Genomic DNA, 16,879 nt, shown 5'->3' with positions numbered 1-16,879 from the left:
GTTCTTTGCTGCGACCTCCCTCTCCCCCCCCCACCCCCACCGTCCTCCTTACGGGTCCCAGGGGGAGGGGGTGTCAGTCATGGGCTAAGGTCTGGCTTCCTCTTCTCCAGCGGCTTGAATGAAGCCTCCCGTCTGGGAGGAAGAGCCACCCTTGCCTTCGCCGGGGCACCCTGTACTGGGGTCAGCCCCCTTTGGTCCAACTCTATCCAGGACACCTTGGCCTTTTCCCAGAGTCTCCTGCAGCTTCCCCAGGGTCGCTTACTTTCTCTTGGACGAAGAGCTAGAGCGGTGGCTGGACAGCAAGCACCAGATATGATGAACGCGCACTGACCGTCGCAGGACCCACTTGTGCGGCCACCCCAACGGAAGCAGACTCAGCGGTTGGTCTTGTTTTGGGCTTCCATGGATGGAGCGCCCTGAAAGGTCTTGAAGCCTGCTCAGGTTGGCTGGATCCAAAAGGAGGCATGCCCCTGAGAGTCACCTGGGGTAGAGGCCCTGGTCCTGAGCCATGTCGCCAACCGGACGTGTCAATCCTTCATCGTGCGCTTGGGGAAGCCACAGCAGATCTCACAATCTTATGCGTCTGGTGCAGACAATACTGGCACTGGGAATGCTCAGTGTCCATGAAGACATTCCACAAACAGCAGCTGGTGCACAGTTTGAAGGAGGCTCCATCCTTCTCCTCCGACATGGCAGTGTAGGCCTGAAGGCCTTCTGGAAGCTTCCACGAAGAAACTCGATTTCTGTCCTTTAAGGGAGATGAGATGCCGAAAAACGGATCCCCGTTAATCGGAAGGTTAAGCAATTGACCACACTCGGCAGGGTGGTGGGGGGGCTCGGGGAAATAAACGAAAACAGATTTCCTATATAAAAAACTGAAAAAAACAAAGCTTGAACAGCAAAATGCGAGGACTCCCAACACTTTAACGTGCAGTAAAAATCTGAAGATGGCTGCCTGGGGAGGGTCTTAGTTGGAGGGCAGTCAATGTCTGGGGCAGTATGACCCAGAGCTCAAAGACAGTTTATAAATGAAACTGAACTTTTACCGAGGATTCCCGGCCTGCCGACTGGCATATTCATGAGCATGTGACTCCATGCCAGACCCCATGCTGGAGAACCTAGGATGTGTGAGGAAAACGTTGTCCTTGTGTATAATGAAAAAGGGGTCTTGTACAGACAAAGCCTGTGGCTCAGTCTCATTTTCTGTAGGTGATAGCTATCAGGAACGCAGTTTTATAGTTAAGATTTTTTAGGCTGTCCTTGTGCATAGGCTCGAAGTGTGGCAGTGTGGCCCCATGAGCTCGGAGATCACACCACTGAGATCTCAACCCGGGGGAGGTTTGGAAATTGGGGTGGGTGGGGGGCAGGGAAGGGCTTGGGGGGGGGGGGGGGGGGGGGGGCGGAACAGCCTCTTCCATGAATGCCTTAATGACAGGCACTTTCCACCAGGACACCTTGTTCTGTGAAGTGGTATAAGCCAATAGGACCCCCAGACGTAGCTTTAAGGACTTGAATACTAGGCCGGAGTCTATTAAGTTTAGCATGTAGTGTAGAATGGTACCTGGAGAACATTAATGGATTTAGTGATTGTGATGTGCACCTTAACAAATCTTTTACACTTATTAAAATAGCAGTGCCTGGTGTTGGGTTTTTGTGCCTCCTTGAGGATATCCATACAACTTGATGGAAGGGTCAAGTTGTCAAACTGACTTCAGGAGCCGAGCTGTCAAGTTCATCGATTATGGGCGTGGGTGGAGGGAAGCCCCTTGTGTTGTGTCAACATGTTTTACGGGCATGGTAGCTTGATCGGGTCACACATTGCCAGCTTGAGCAGATGTTGAAACCAAGGCGGTCTCGCTGCCCACATGGGAGCAACCAGGATCAGGATTACTTGTTCCTGGTGCATCATGTGCACTATCATGCTCAGTGTTGGAAGGGGGGGGGGACCAGTTCATCCGCAGGGCATTCCCCTTGGACCCTGGGGAAACCTGGACTTGAAGTTTGGGCTTTAGCTGTGTGGCAAAGTCTAGTGGGGGTGACCCCCATAGTGAAAATATTCTGTCTAGGTTATCGGTCGAGTTGTCACTTGTGTTCTTCCAAGAGAGGGTGTCTGCCAGAGACTTGCGTTCCCCTGGAACGTGTTGGGATGTTATAAACATGTTCTGCGAGTACCCACCTCCATACTTTTTGGGATAGCTTGGACAGACTAGAGTGCGCTTCCCTGCTTGTTCAGATACAACATGGCCATGGTGCTGTCTGAGGACCTGCACTGATGCTGAAAGGCCTGAAGAGCCTCACGGACTGTCAAGTGTTCCAGGAAGTGGATCTGTCTTTGGGCAGTAGCGAGTGTCCACTGTCCGTAGGCTGTGTGGTTGAGGAAGTGAGCCGCCTACTGGAGTGACATGGAGGGGACCTGAAACAGCACGTCATTGCTTAGGTGGTGCAGTCTCTCTCCCAGGTGAGGTTCTGCTGCTACCTCTTTGATTCCATCTTTGTTTGGTCTCGGACAGGTTCCTACTCAAGCTTTCAAAGGACCACTGTGTATCCTGACCTGCAAATCTAGAGTTTGGGGCCAGGATTTGAGGGTGTCCTCTGCGGCCTTCCCAAATAAAAACATTTAGCTCCATTGGCATATTTAAGCTAGAGACTCGAGCAACCCTCTTAAAAACTGGACTGCCTAAACCAGGCATACCACTTAAGTGTCCCCTCCGCTAGGATGCGTCCTGCATTATCCACCACATCGATTGTTTTTCAGAATGCAGTGTAGATTTGTTTGCCTACTGAGACCGTTTTAAGCAGTTGAGTATTAAGTGGCTCTGGGACAGTTTCTAGTTGTTCCAGCTCATCCCATTTATGGCAACCGTAACTAGCTAACAGTGTTGTCTGGTATGCTGCAGAGGAAGCAACCTTTCTCCCAAACGTATACATCTTTTTATTTTCGGCTGGCGGGGCTTCTGCCGACGCCAGGGGAGAGTGCCTGCCCTCTTTCTGGTGGTGAGGGCTAGAGAGAATGTGGTCTGAGCTGGCCCCCGATATACAGGACGGGGGGGAGGTGTTAGTGGGTGCAGGTCGGAAAAGCTTTTCTATCCTTGGATTGACCACCCTTGTAAAGGTATACATTGGGTGACAGCCTTTTTGTCCCCCAGGATATCCTCCACAAAGTCTTTATCAAGCTGTGTCTGAGAGTCGATAGATGTTACGCCACCTTTATTAGCAGTTTGTTGTACGAGTCTGTCGTCAACTGGCAAATCTGCTACCAGCTGGTCCTGATGTTCTGGCAACTGCACTATGTAAATGTCATCGTTCTAGAACTTTGTTGGATATAGAGGTGCCGCCCCCACCTCCCTCCCCCCCCGACACGCTGCTTTAACATAATACGAGCGCAGAGATGGTCTTGGTAGAGAGGTGACTTGAAATGCTGAGGCTGGAGTGTCTAGAGCAGGGGTGCTGGGCAATGGCTCAAGGCAAGACTTGGTAGGGATGGCTCTGCTGATGCCCCTGGCTGTGAGGAGTCTCAAGAACAGTCAATTGGCGAGGGTGTTTGTCCATAAAGTCCACGAAACGGGACATTCTCCCTATAATGTTAAATTGTTCTGTTGTAAAATGACATGAGGGTGGGCCTTACCTTGAGTAGTGAATCACAGACTTGATTGATTAGCACTTGTATTTTTGGCGTTTTTAGGAGACGCCGAAATGCCTTTCGCCACATGTTCTTCAGCACACTAAATGAGGGCGTATGTGTGGTGTCGGGAACTGCCATGAGGCAAAAGCGTGCGCGATGGCACAGGGGACTGTGGAACCCGAGGCTTTATCCCCAGTCACCACACAGGGCTCAGTGTAGTGTCGTCCATGGGGTATGTCCTTGGCGTATGTGTGCACCGGGCGCCAGGGTCTTCTCCATCACAGGAACACCAGGCTGCTTCTGGAGTCAGGGGACTGCACTTGGGGTTCCGACAGATCGCCCGCTGCGTCACTCATGACACTGCAGCTGCCCTCGCTGGAGTCTACCGTTAGGTCCATGGAGGCCTCGGCCTGCATGGCGTTGTGGCCCATTGTTTCCTTCGCCGATCCTTTATGGTTTTCGGCCCCAATAAGCGGACTGGATTAACAGTGCTTTTCGGCATGATCCCTCTGGAAACAGTGATTACACACTGCACGTCTTTCCATGGGAATTTATGGTGGCAGGAGGGCCAAATTTAAAATGGGGTTTTGTCCATGAATGAAAATAGAATAAATGGGATAAACATTCTCTAAAAGAATTCAGTATAGAGAACCTAGCCCCTCTCTCCCTACTGTAATGGGCAGAAGCCTGAAGAGTCCCGAAAGGCCGCGTCTGGTCAGACGACAACATGAGTGTTTGTCAGGAGCTGCCGAGCGGTTTGGTTGAAGTCTTGTGGCGTAACGAACCAAGGAAAGGAAGACTGTCTACAATTAAAACAGTAGTAAATCAAAAAGCCAGCCTGGAAGAGTACTCTGCATTTGCAATCTGAGGGACCTAGACGAGTGCAAGACCATGGGTACAGTACGCGTCACACTAGGGATAGTATTACTAATCACGCCCCGTCTACGTCCCTTCGAAATTCGAAAATAAATCTTTTAATACTCTGCAACTGCCACAAAATGTCAGACTAAGCAGAGCATGTGATCAAAGCAGATCCACAAGCTACAGATATTAAAGATACTACCGTAGTGACTAGAGTACACACTCGCTAGTCCCCTTTAATCAATCCTTATGGGTGTAACATGGGGTTGGTAATGGAACGATTGGCAGCAAAACATTTAGCTTCCCCTTTAAATGTATAGCGCAGGGGCACAGACTCAATCCCCTTTGAACACAGACGCTTACGTTCGTGCTTCTGGTTTAATGAGGAACTAGTCACTCAGGAGAACCAAACGGGCCCATGAACACTTTTAGAAAACCTCCATCGCCAGAAACAGCCAACAGAATCTACAAAACAGCCATCACTAACCACAAAGCAAACACTTTTAACACTCAAATCAGTAATGCAGCATCCGACTCTAAAGAACTTTTCAATTTTAAGAACTCGAAAACCCAACACCAATTACCAACTGCATCAACTCTAGTAAAGAATGGTGTACCACTATCCAAGACGATCTTGCTGCCAAGATCAACCTCCAAAATAAAACCCAAACTAAAATTCCTAGCTGACGAATATGCCACTGACTCATCCCCTACCATCAATGGTAACACCAAACCAACCTTCCAGTTCACACCGGTCTCACAAGACTTGGTGTTCAACACCATCTCCAAGCTTACAGCCTCCAATTGCAAGGGAGATTCCGCCCCGGCTAAATTAGTCAAACCCTGCGCTCATGCACAGACACCCATCAAAACACAATTCGTAATGCCTTTGACCAAAACATGGTGGCAGCTAGCATCAAGGAAGCTTGGGTTAGCCCTTGCTAAAAACATCCAACCTTGACCCCACTAACTATAGACCAATAACAACGGTCCCATCCTTACTAAAAATCCTTGATAAAATAGCCTACAATCAAGTCCAAGCACACTTGGAACTCGCTCCTTGCCACCAGACAATCTGGCTTCTGCCGCAACCACAGCACGTAAACAGCTCTTTTGGACCTCAAAATCAAAATAGACTCCAGAGATTCAGGAAAGCTCTGTATCCCCTATTCGATTTATCTGCAGTGGTCGACCATAACAAGCTCTGCATTACCCTAGCTAAAGATTTCAATTTATTTCTCCTAGGACGGCAACACATGGATCAAATCATTCCTGGCAGAACGAACTTCCAGAGTATCCATAGGCAAAGAAGCTGCAGACCCCATAACAGTACCAATAGGTGTCCCACAAGGATCCTGCTCATCTCCCACTCTCCACAACACTTCCACAAAGCTCCTCTTCTCAGCTTTGGATGATATGGGTGTCATCTACACCAACTTTGCAGATTACACCCAGATACTCATCACACTCACAGGGAACTATACACAAGACATCCACCATAAATAAAATCTTTTCCATAATCCAAAACTGGATGGACATAAACAGCCCATGTCTTAATGAGAAGACAGATTCTCATTGTGGGCTCACAAGCCAAAATAAACGTCCTACAAACAGACTATGCCACCATCAACATAGATGGCACCATCATCCCTGTACTCCAACTTATCAAAACACTAGGAGTATACCTAGACTCAAACCTCTCCCTGACCAAACACATTAGCACACTCTTCCTCCATGTCCTACACTTCTAAGCTTCTCACTCAGCCGCCAATTCCGGACCCTCCTCCCCCTCCAATTGCATCACGTTAGCCAGGGCCTTGATTTTACCAAGACTAGACAACTACACCACATTATTTCTAGTCACTACGGCCACCAACATTAACAAATTGCAGTTGATACAAATTAAAGCACTCAGGGCTGCCCTCGGAATAAGAACATCTGATCACATATCTAAAACAAGGAGAGCACCATTGTCTCCCTATCAAAGATAGAATCTTATTCAAAACATTGTGCACCACTTTCAATGCCTACATGAAAATGCTCCCATCTACCTAAACCACGTAATAACGCTAATACCAGAATCCCCAAGATCTTATAACCACTCATTACTCACAATACCCCACTTTAAAAAAGACCAGAGCAGGAGGAGCTTGTTTTCAGTACTTGGCCCCCAAACACTGGAACTCTCTGCGGCTCCCCATCAAAAAATGATAACTCAATTGATTAAAAAACTGCCGAAAACTTGGCTATTTAATCAATAGTAATACCATAGACATCACAACCTGATGTAAATATATTTCCCCATGAATATAGGTTTGTGTCATGAATAGATGTACTTTTATGTACCTTGTCTTGCCAATCGTAATTGGCCAATATGATTCAATGAAATGTGTGCATTTTCAAGCTGTCTGTAACCTCGCCGTGATACCTAAGGGTCTGGGCAAGTAACACATGAAATACTCTTGGTAGGTTTACTAGTGGGGAAGGTGGGTGGGACGCTGTTAGAAAGAACTCATTTCTGTGCCAATTCCCTTCAACCTTAGAGACCCAGTTCTTTTGCTGGACTCAGGATTTTTTTTCATTTTTACCCCCGGGAGTGAGACTTCACTCCTTCATGTGTTTTTACCAGATGGAGTCCCACTGTTTTTGGAGTCTGCCAAACTCCATAGGCATCTGCTTTTTGTATGGCGACAGTACTTCAGTGTAGCGTCAGAGAAATCCTTTAGATTTCTCTTAGGGTTTGAATAGCTTTTCTTGGGTGAACTACAGTTCCCAAGAATAGTAAAGTGAAATTGACTTTACTTAGCTTTTCTTTGTAGGTCCAGCACACGCCATCTTATGTGGCGTGCTGGGGGAAGGGGGGTTACTTGGCATTTCTCTTCCCCCTTATTCTACATGCTAATGTAGGATTTTTATGTTACCCTCACTACTTTAAATGGCTGGTGGCAATGGTTTACTTTTTCCTACCATTGTGCTTTCTTACTGCAGGCTGAACCCTCAGCTGCAGTACAGCACCCATGGGTGACCATTTTGTCGAAATGGCCACAGTCTTTTGCCATTTTGTGAAGTCTTTCTTGGGTTTTACTCTGCGTTGAGACAGGTTTGAGCCCTTTTGTCTTGCCTTCGGCGGGCTTCAGCCCTGAAGCCCACCCCTGGTTCCAGTGTGTCTGGAAAGACAAAATGTGGGGGAGGGTCCCGAAACTCACCTGTCCTTTGTCTCTAGGAATGTCTGAATGAAACTAATCCCGATTGGCTGGCCGTTCAGGACAGCCACCCTGCGGTGTGAAAGACACCGGCTTGAAAAGGCAAGGGTTTGTGGACTACAGGCAGAGTCTAACACGGAAGAAACACCCGAAGAAACTGGGAACGAAGCTTGCTGCAACCTCCTGGACCTTTGAATTGCTTGGTGAAGCCTGACAGATGCTCCAGATATAACAACTTCTCCTCTTGGGTTAGTGGGACCAACTAACCCAGAGACCAACTCCACTGAACCACCATCCGGACTGATTGTGCTTCATTGCTGTGAGAGCCCAATGCCAGGGGTCAAGTGTCCATAGTCAATCACAATGTCTGCTACGGAACGAATCCGACCTGAAGCTCCAGGAGACTAAGGACCATCCCGAAGCAGGACATCCAGATCCATAGTCCTCGTCAGAGTGCCGGATCGAGGGAGCGAAGAGTGCAACCACTATTAGAGATCCGCATCAGTGCAATTTGCCAAGTGCTGAAACTGCGAATTGCAGCTGAACCCAAAAGAGCCCATAGCTGCTGACGACTTCCCAAGTGCTGCTGCAAGAGCCCTCAGACATCCTCCCTCTTGTCCCCACGACTGAGGCTCAAAAACAAGGCTCTGCACCACTGTAGCAAGAAAATCCTGCTGGGCCACTTGTTCAAACCAGAAGTACTGTTTAAGCTTGGGGTACTTGGCTCATTGCCTTTATCCGCGCTCTTGTCAGTTTGGAATTGCATTGGCTTATTTTTTCAAGTTCATTTTAACTCTTCTCACAGGCTTAACAGCTCGTTACCCTAGAAGTGATCCACTGGACCCCAAAACATACAAAGCACTCACTCCACACCTTTTCCGGTGTGTCCACCTTCACGAGTGGCTGAAACTGTGCAACCACATTCTTTCACGATACCTCACACTATACATCTCTCCACCATATTCTCCACATCCCAATCAAAGCCTGGCAACCAATACTCACTCCTTAGGACAGTGTCACACCAATATGACCATGGGCAAGGTCAACCAACTTCCTTCTCAATGACAAAGGTACAAGTGTCCTATCCTACAAGTACAGAATTACTTCCTTCACACAACTCAGACCTCCCCACTAAGTAATCTTTTCTCTGGCCAACCCTCTTCAACAAACCTCATCACTTGGACAAAAACATCCTCCTCCCTCAACATCCTTGTCCACTGCTCAGGAGTGAATACTCAATCATACATAACATACACAGTATCCATAATCGCCTCTTCCTCCACAGACTCAACCTTCCCTCCACACACACTCCCTCACTCGAGATACATGATCCGCCAACACATTTTCCCTTCCATGATAAATTTGTGTCCTTGCATCCTAGCCACCAAACAAGCTACTCCTCGAAACCTTCTCTAGTCTCCTCTTCTCAAAAATGACTATGGTTGATGGTCTGTCCCAATAACAAATTCTGCGCCCCACACAACATTGCTAAACTCCCCTCGCCCCAGTGATAAGCCAGGGACTTTTCCAACACAGAATCATTTTCTGCTGCCTTAACATCTGAGAGGCATGGGTTACAATGACCTCCAGTCCATTCTCTTCCATTTGTGTTAAAACAGCCCCGATCCCCATGTCACTGGCATCTACTGCGATGATTCTTTTCATTATAATATCAAACATATCTAATGGTTTCGCCATATCAATCTCACTTTATCATTTGAAATTCTCAGTCTCCATCCCAAACAAATTCTGCACCCTTCTTGGGAAAACTGCTCATCCTGGCAACTTGTCTGAAAAACTGGATACAAATTTGATAGAATTCGATCATCCCAAAAAAAGTTCTAAGCTCCCTTTATTCTCCGTCGCCCTTACCGACTTGATCCAGTCCACCAAATATTTTAGGTCTCAACCCTTCACTAGATCTCATGATCAAGGTATACAACTACTTTCCTACCAAAAACACTTTCTCTGCCTTTAATGTAACACCTCTTCTCCAGAATTCACACAACCTTAGTTACATTCTCATGTTTCTCCCCCCCCCCCCCCCCCCCCCACTATCTCCACAAAACAAACACCAGGTAAATCTTTCAACAATATGTCCATGACTTTTTGAGAAACTATTAGGGCGACACAAGGTCAAATGGCATTCTGCAGAATCGATACTCCTTCAGTGATGAAACCTGTTTTTTTAGAGCTTTCATCCAGGCTTATCTGATGATCGGCAGATGTCCAACTTTGAAAATAATTTAGCCTCACCAATCATTGCCAACAACTGTCATATTGGGAAACCGATGTCTGTGAAATCACCCATGTGTTAAGTTCCTAAATCCACGCACAATCTCAGATCATCACTTTCCTTCACTACAACCAGGGGAGATCACACTACCAGCAGGTAGTATTATCCCTGCATCCCTCAACTTCTTCAATTTGTTCCTCACACCGTTTCAACATCAGTAAAGGACAATTTTGCAGCTACAGGAATACTCCCTTCCTTTAGGGAAATCTTATGCACCATCCCCTTCACACAACCAATGTCCTTCAAGAACACCTTCGGATAGCTCTCAAATATGCTCCCATCACTCACATGCAACACTTACTAAACGTGTTTGGGTCCAGCCTTATCCTCAGACCCTCCTGTTCTTTCCACCCCAATAATATCTCCCTCACTCTTAGTGACAACTTCCCTTGAGTTTCCCCTTCCTTTGAATTGCAGGAAGACAACAAAATCTCCAATAACAAATTTTACCCAGATTGTACCCTTCCGGTTTCTTATCCGACAGCAATAGCTCACTTATCACCCCTCCAACCACATTCTCATGTGTCTTGTGACATCAATTACAGCGCACCTGAATCAGCCATCATCCGCTAAGACTGCCCATTCATACAAACGTCTGCAAATGGGCTATTGCAATCATCCTCACTACACATTACCATGTTCACTGTTACCACCTCAATTTGTTCTTCCTCCTCGCCAGACGAATGGTGTGACTAATTATTAACATACTACTTTCCTTCCACCCATCGAATAATTTACAAAAATTGGCGAAATGACACCACCTTTTACACTTCCTATAGGTTATTCTCCTACCGGGACACACCAAACAGTGTGCTGCTGTCTTAATATTCTCTGTTTCTCCCTGCTTGGAGTTGAAGATTTTGACTTCTTAAAATATGTGGGTTGAATATACCATTGTCTGACTTTATTTACAGTACTGCATCAATCGGTCATATCATGCGCATGCCCAGAGCTCAGCAGGTCTCTTTAGTGCACATGCTCCGCTTTGTAGGTTTCTCTTCCTTAATGCAGGCTTAGGTTACTCACTGCTGGCCATGACCCTCCTGGGGGACGCGCTTTCATACTGCCTGATGCATGTCCCCCACCGCTGATTGTGCACTGCTTTGTGGTGTTCCCTTGGTTACTGCCCGACTTCTGCTTGCATCGCCAACCCAGTTACATGTGCGTACAGTACTTACAGCCTATACGGGTGTCCACTACTCTTGTGCAGCTTATCCCTTTAGGACCATAGAGGTGGGGGCGCCCAAGACAACTCATGACGTTGGAGTCAACTTTCAACATGCGTTGCAGCAAGAATCGCGCTCACCGGTATGATTGAAGAATTGACAGAAGTCCCTCTACGCTCAGCTTAGACTGGCTGCACCTCCCTTCCCTGAAGGGGTGCAACTAACATAGCAGTGTCTGCACCTTGTGGCGAAGGCTTCTCCTGAGCCAATTGGGTTTCCTATGGAAGTTTGGCAGTCTTCTCCTTCGCTGGCTTCTCCTACAGCTCAGCCGGGTTGGACGATTTCGATTTCCAAGGAGAAGCTCAATTGCTGGCTGGCTATGGATGGGGATGTCGATTGTGGCCTGTCCATCGCGGGACCCCGCTTGCGCGGCGACCCCAAGATGCACACTTGCGGTGCTTGGCCTAGTCTTTGGCCCTCACTGGCTTAGAAGCCTGCTCCTCGGACTGGCCAGTCCAGAGTGAGACATGACCCTGCTCAGAAGCAGAGGTCTTGGCGTTCAGCCACACCGCCAGTCTACTGTGCCTATCCGTTATCTTCTCGGAGAAGCTGAGGCAGATCTCGCACTCTTTGCTTGTGGTCCGATGAAAATTGAGGCATTGCAGGGGTTTGTCCTCCACAAACACATTCCGTACCCTGCACTTGGTGCAGGTTCTGAAGAGGGATCTTCCCTCAGTCATGGTCTGAGAGCGTGAAGGAAACTTTGACGATCTTCGCCCCTTAAGGAGCACTGAAATGCACTCAACGATCAGCAGATGGAGAAGATCAACAACAAAAAAAAACGTAGAAGTAGCTCGTACAGCAAATGAGGACTCCCAAAACTGAAGTGTGCAGTGAAAATCTGAATGTCTGCCAGAGGAGGGTCTTCGGGAGAGGACCGTCATTGGATGGTGGCAGTGTGACCGAGAGGACAGCGATTTGTTTAGATGAGAACTAGTTTGTAAGTGAAACCTTTCTTTTTACTGAGGATTCCCAGCCTGAGAAGGAATCATGAGCATGTGAATCCATGCCAGAGCCCAGGCTGGAGAAGCAGGGGCCACGGGCTGCCAGTTGGGTTTGGACCATTGCAAACAGTTGTCCAAAAGGTTACAATCCGTTAGAAAGGAATCGTGAGCCTGTCCAACTAGGGCTGAAATAGAAGAAACCTTGCATGCCTGAACAGTAGCACCACAGCCTTGCAAACTATACAACAACTTGGTTGTTGCAATTGGAGAAAACCCTCTGGGTGGATCATACCAACACCAAACTTCCAGTAACAGACCAAAAAGGTAAGAGCAGCCCAAATCCACACGCTGGAAGGAATCAGTAAGATTCTCCTACAAGAGCACAACCATAATACCCACCAGAAAAGGTGATCAGGAACTGTCACTACATGTGCACCGACAACAAATCCAGGACTCACATCCAGATACATCAGTTCTAGGTCTTAGTTTCGCTTTTGTAGGTCGCCTAATAAACAGATTTATTTCAGCCGATTTTAGGCAGCCTACAATGAAAGCTTAGGTTGCTCCCAACCACCCCACCCTTTGGCTGACGGTGAGTCTTGGGTCCCGCTTTCGCACAATTCCCTCAGTCAACCCCTGTGCACACTTGTGTACAGCTGGGGTATGGCAGTTGATTTAGAAAGACTGCACATTTGTCTTTGATATAATCCATTTTTTTTAAACAGATGACCCTTTTTGCTCTGAGTATTCGGGTGATGTATCGGTCGCAAAAGGGTATAAGCTTGGATATCAACACATTTCCTAGGCAGCTGTTCACTATTGGGTTTCGCATAAGACTCATATGTAGTTCCCTGTACTGTGACTCAATGTAACTTTCTCTTTAAGCACATAGTTCCAAAAACAGATCAAACTCTCTGGCTTCACTCAAGGGGAGAGGGAATGGCTGGTGGGACAGGTACTGTTGGTCCCAACAGTCAAAGAAAAAACTAGACCGGTGTACTGAAGAATTTACAGTCACAAGTCACCAGAACGTAAACTAACTAGATGTTTAGTACACAACATGGTGTAAAACACAAGTTAAAAAGTGCATAGTATAGACTGTACCCACTCTTAATGCTAATTGTAAGATCAACCCCTGGTAGCCAGTCCTATTCATTATAATGCTATGGAGTGGGGATGATACCCTACACATTAGTGTCATTAATCCGGCGAGCCTCTAGTGTACAAAAAAAATGTATTCGTATTTTTAAAGCGCACATCAGCCCTGGGGCATCGTGGTGCTGTTACAGATATATATTGCTGGTTACAAAGGAAGGAATAGTTAGATTGACATTCGCATTTACGTTCATCTTGGGGTTACATGGTACATGAATGTCATACAGTGCATAAGAAGTCGTCTGGCGAAGAGGGCTGGGGAATGTTGAGGGTTATGTGAATAGCGTGGTTGAGGGATTTGCGAAAGGCGAGCAAGGACGGTTCTGCATGGAGTGCATTGGGCAGGGCATTCCAGAGTTTAGGTGCTATGTGGGCGAAGCCAATGCCACCGGCGTCGGCTCTTCTTATGGAAGGTACACAGAGTTGGTTTGCATGGTGGCTCCTTGTGGGGCGGGTCGAGATGTTTTTGGCTATAGTTTGACAGGTAGGATGGGGCGGAGAGATTTGTGCGGGAGGGTGAGAATTTTGAAATCGATCCTTTCCTTGACTGGTAGCCAGTGGGCTTTGCGTCTGGCCTGAGATATGTGGTCACTTTTTGAAATGTGCAAGGCTGCAAGGAGCACGTTGTTTTGTACTATTTGAAGCCTGCTTTTTGGTAGAGGTGCCTGCTAGAAGGGCATTGCAGTATCGGGTCTAGCTCCTATTGTGGCTCTGGCAATGGATAAGCAGTTTTGAGTGGTGAGAAAGGGTTTTATGGCAGTTATGGGTTTAGTTGTGAGCAGAGGCGGAGGAGATGGCCCTTACCTGTCTTGTCATCGAGAGTGTGGAGTCTATGTAAACTCAGAGGGTCTTTACTGATGTGGAGACTGGTATATTAGTGTAGTCGATGGTGAAGCGAGTGTATTTGGTGGAGTTTGGGGGGATTTCCTTGAGCCTAGGAGGATTTCAGTTTTAACTTGAAGGACAAAGTAAGGTACGTAGACTTTAGTCTCTTTGCAGGAATTCAGACGTTTGCCAACACAACTGGACCTAGTAGTTGGGAAAGCTGCAAATATGGTTTAAAGCTAGGTAAATCGCTTCAACCCAAGGTCCAGCAAAACACCAAAGGAGCCAGCCCCTCAAAGAGCTCCAGTTCTATAACCAATAGAGCCATTTGGAGACGGACGCAAACCCCCCCGCCCCCATCCAATCCCGCCCACTACTCCGACCCAGGAGACCCTCTGATTACCATATCATATCATAAATGTCTAAACCCAGTGCAATTGTAAGAAATGTACCCTTGCAATTATGTAAATTCTGGATATTTCTTCTCTTCATGTAAATTGTACTCTGTAAATTGCGATATTTGCCATTGTACCTTCTGCAACCTTATGTAAGAAATGCGCACAGAGGCCCACAGGCTGGGAGCGTTATACAAATAAAAGACTAGAAGTACTCGTCCCTGGGTCCTAGTCACTGGAGACATGTTTAGGAGCTGGCAGGGGGAAGCAAGCACAGGTCGGGGACAATGTAGTTACCCAAGACCAGTGGTGATACTGACAGATTGGAGTATGACCCCCCTCAGATCTCCACCCCCGTCCAACAGAGAATTTAGGCCGAGGGGGGGGGGGGGGGGGGGGGGCGATGGTGCGAAGTCAAACAGACTCACAAAGGGAATAATGAATGTAGGAGACCCAGGTCAGCCCAAGAATGAGCAGAGGCATAGTAGTGGCGACCCACAACTAACATGTAGGCACAGAGCCAGCATGGCAATGAATCAAACTGCCAGCACTGGAAAGCCAGTCCAGCAAGGAGGCAAAGCTCAGTAAGTAATTCAGGAAGCCAAAGAAACTGGGAAAACTGACAAATGGGTCATGGTCCAGCCAGGGGTCTTCAGAATGAGCAACCACCTACCAATCTTCCAGAAATTTACGTTAGAAACTGAGGACTGCACAGGGTTTCCCCTTAAATAATTCACTCACGGGCTAGTCCAAGCCAGCCTGTCAAACACCAGGAAGACACGGGCTCATCAGGATGGCTATAAAAAGTGGCACCACAGGGCATGCAGGGCTTAGCTCTGAGCCCCATCAGCATTAGAAACATTTTTTGGCATGTCACGTGGTCCACACAAAGGGGCTGCCCAAAAACAAATGGCTTGCAGCAATAAATAAATGCCCCAGCACCCCAAGGACTACCATTTTGGCATATTGGGTTACACAATGTAAATGTGACTGCACCTTTGAAGGAGACACTAAATTACAGCTGCCACCAGCCTACTCCACAAGACACGTAGAGTGGCTGAATCAAATGGGAGCACAATCGGGTGCTTAAAAACAATCATATGAGCTACAGAACAGGAAACATTGTCGCAGTGACTGCGAGGCTTCAGTAGAAGTTCATTTGTTGAAAATAAAGTGAAACCTCCAGGAGAACCAGCAGGGAGTTTATGAGTCCCACTAAATGGGACAAGGGAAACCCCAAAATGGCATTGAGATTCAGGTTGAGAAATACCCTCATGAAGAGTTGCAGAGAAGCCTGCGTTCAAGAGATAGGCCACGGTGGTCATGGGCCTGGGGTATATCTCGCCAAACTAGCTACAATTAGTGATTCATTCAAGCTCACCGGGATCTTCAAGTGGTAGTTGAGACAGCAATCCAGGTCAAACGCCGGAGATGGCGCGAGTTGGTTCACACTCCTCTAGCACTTACCCTGCTTCAACCCTGGGACCTTCCCCATCCCTACACACTAATTCCTGCACAATCAAATTGTCAGAAGGCCTAGTATGACCGTTTTTTCTTGTTATATCCTCCCTGTTCCCCCTCCCCTTTTGACACCTGGAAACACTGATGTAAAGGCACCATAGAAATGTCCAATAAATTAAGCATGACCTCCTTCATGGATAACCAATATGAGAGAGTCCACAGAATATTTTCATGAATAAAAGTTTAGTCAATAAAATAAACGTGCAGCTTACAAAAAGAAAACACTTTATAAAACAGTAGCGCGCCACAATGTATCAAGTACCCACGTTCTTTAGGAGTCACAAGAGTCCAACCTAGAAGGAAATAGTAACTATGTAAAACAGGTTTACCCACCACTGTCCATTTGCTAGAGAATTCACTCTTGGCAAGTAATAACCATTGTAGTATGTGTACAATTAATGGGACTAGTTACTTTATGGCTGGCCAGTAACTTGCAACTTGAAATGTTTACCCCTGTGTAAAGTATTTTCTATCCAGGCTGCCACATTCGGGCGATCAAGGCAGAGTAGTGAGAGTTGCGCAGTCTTTGGTGGAAGTTACCTTTGCACAAACGTGCCCAAAGTAGTTCCTGGAGATCAACTGGAGGAAAGCCTTCAAGAGTCTCTTAACATTACTTTGTAAACTAGACCTAGGACTCACTATACAAACTAGATTGAAAGCAATCAGGAAAGGTTTGCTGGCGCAGTTGCTGCTACTCTGAAATGTAAAGAACTGTTTAGTATTTGACAGGATGCAAGAGTACCCTCATGACATAGGAAATAACACTCAAAGCATTACCAGACTAGACTTTTGGATACCAGACTGCAGAGATTACACTCACACAAGGATACA

General features: G+C 47.1%; 1 protein-coding gene across 1 annotated transcript in view; it reads right to left on the bottom strand.

Moving 5' to 3' along the window:
- Positions 1 to 16,879, bottom strand: part of LMNB1 (lamin B1) — a 505,711-nt gene that overhangs the window by 291,179 nt on the left and 197,653 nt on the right. The window lies entirely within an intron of this gene.

This window comes from Ambystoma mexicanum, chromosome 6p (assembly GCF_040938575.1).
Source record: "Ambystoma mexicanum isolate Mex_15411 chromosome 6p, UKY_AmexF1_1, whole genome shotgun sequence".
In the NCBI taxonomy this organism is placed as follows: Eukaryota; Metazoa; Chordata; class Amphibia; order Caudata; family Ambystomatidae; genus Ambystoma; species Ambystoma mexicanum.
Note: the sequence above shows the minus strand (reverse complement) of the source record. Positions and strands in the feature narration are given on the sequence as shown.